Source organism: Gorilla gorilla, chromosome 22, assembly GCF_029281585.2.
Source record: "Gorilla gorilla gorilla isolate KB3781 chromosome 22, NHGRI_mGorGor1-v2.1_pri, whole genome shotgun sequence".
Lineage (NCBI taxonomy): Eukaryota > Metazoa > Chordata > Mammalia > Primates > Hominidae > Gorilla > Gorilla gorilla.
In genome coordinates, this window is record NC_073246.2 from 11,649,480 (window position 1) to 11,651,832 (window position 2,353).

Consider the following 2,353-nt stretch of genomic DNA (forward strand, 5'->3'; position numbering starts at 1 on the left):
CTGGTAACTGCCCTGGCCAGGACTGGTCTCAGCCCCGACTCTGACGCACGATCACACAGGGCTCCTACTTCGCCAAGTCTCAGGGACCCATCCCCGGGCAACGGTGGCGGTCACTATGACCAAAGCGGCGGCTCGGGCCTCGCGCATGCGCGCTGACGAGGCCGACTCACCCGCCCCACACCCCCTTACTCGGCAGAGTCAGGCTGCGGACCCTTTAAAAAATGGCGGCGATGCGGCGGCTGCGGGAACTGGGGCGGCGGTGCTGGAGGTTGCGGCGGCGGCTGCGGCGCAGCCCCAGGCAGCAGGCGGGAAGAGGACTACCAGAGGGGCCTGCGGGAGACCCAGGGTCGGACCCATAGGAGTCCTGTCGTCAGGACCTCCTTGATCGGTCTTCTGCTTGGGTTCCCGGTGAAGGAGGAGCTTCGGGGTGTCGGCTGGGCTGCGTGGACTCCTCTTGGGATCCGATGATGGATCCCACCCGGTGATCGGGAATGGGGTTACAATGCAGTGAGGCGGAAAGGCTCTCGCCCGGGCACAGAAAGATCCCCAGGGCCGCAAGGCGTGCTGTCCGCTGCAAAGGCACTGACCCACGAGCCCACTGCCTCCCTCCTTCCTGGGTGGAGCAGGGGCCTGCCTTCATCTCCAAGGCCCGGGGGCTCCAGCATCTCGACGCGGCTTCTGGCGACACGGGCAAAGAGAGGCAGAGGCTAGTTCGAGCCGGAGCCAGTGTGACCACACGTGGCACTGACGTCCCCCAAGAGCACATGCAGTGAGCCTGTGTCTCTGAGGCCGTAGTGGGCGACGACGAGACGGACAGTGATGTCCAGGCCTGCGCCCGGGGGCCACTGGAGACCTGCCCCTCAAAGCGGAGGAAACGCCAAGCGCACCTGAAAACCTGCGAGACAGGGCCTGTGTGCAAGTCCAGTACTCCTACTTCGCCAAGTCTCAGGGACCCATCCCCCAGCAACGGTGGTGGCACAGAGAGGCGCACGGCGCCGGCGCAGGTGCAGAGAGACAGGAGGCTGATGGGGGTAAGTTGAGGCACCTGGGGCAGAGAAAAAACTGCATTGCCAAGCGGTTTCTGGGTCATCCACGGACGAAAATGTCTTCCCATCAGCCCTTGCGCTGGTCCCCAGGGACCCTGGCATCCGTCGTTGGCGCCCAGGGTGCGCGTCTGGCCACTACGGGTACCCCAACTCGGACAGAAGGCCCATGAGTTGAATTTGAAGTTTGTGTGAATAGAGGTGAGGCACCAGGGGCAGAAAAAAAACAGGAGACTTCACCTCAGACAAGCAGGGCCTGGGTCCCCCATGGATGAAAGTGCCTTCCCATTATGCCGTATGCTGGGCAGAGTGGACAGTGATGACCCTGGTTCGATCCCAGGGTGCGCTTCGGGACTGCTTGCGGTACCAGAAAGCGAACAAATGGTCCATGAGCGGAAGGTGAGGCACCTGAGGCAGAGAAAGTAAAGAAACGCGCCCCCGAGAAGCAGTGCCTGGGTCCCTCACGGAGGAAATTGTCTTCTCCTCAGCCCGTTCGCTGGGCACTGAGGTCCCTGACGTCCCTGGTTTGATCCCAGGGTACTCCTCGGGCCACTAGTGTTACCCCCAAGGTGGGCAGAAAGCCCAGAAGGGGAAGGTGAGGTACCTGGGGCAGAGAAAAAGAAAAACTTTGCCGCAGAGAAGCGCGGCCTGATTCCCACGGACGAAAGTGTCTTCCCATCAGTCCCTGCACCGGGACCCGGGGACCCTGGTGTCCCTGGTTTGAGCTCAGGGTGTGCCTCAGCCGCTAATTGCACGCCAAGGGGAGCTTTGGGAGCACAAAGCCCATGAGGGAAGGTGAGTTTTGAGGGAGGAGTGGTGAGGCATCTGTCACAGAAAAAGAAAAAAAAAACAACCCGTGCCACGGAGAAGCAGGGCCTGGGTCCCGCACGATGAAAATGCCTTCCCATCAGCTCCTGCTCTGGGCCCTGTGGACCCTGGAGACCCTGGTTCGAGCCATGGGTGGGCCTCGGGCCTGCTAGGGGTACCCCCGTGCGCCTCTCTGCGCCTGCGCTGGCGCTGTGTGCCTTTGCGAGGGCGGTGCTGCCTTCTCCTCAGCACAGACCCAGAGAGCATTGACAGGGCGGAGCTGAGTTCTCTGCACAGACTTCGGAGATACAGCGAAGCGGAGCATGTTCTCCTCAGCACAGACCTGGGTGGGCGGACCAGGGGACACCGAGAAGGCAGAGCAGCGTTCTCAGCACAGACCTTGGGGGCGCTTCCTCGCTTTGGGACTACTCGGAGCCGCATCGATGGTGAATAAAATCCTTCCTGTTTGCGGCCCTTATAATCAGGGTCAGAGACCAGTTAGA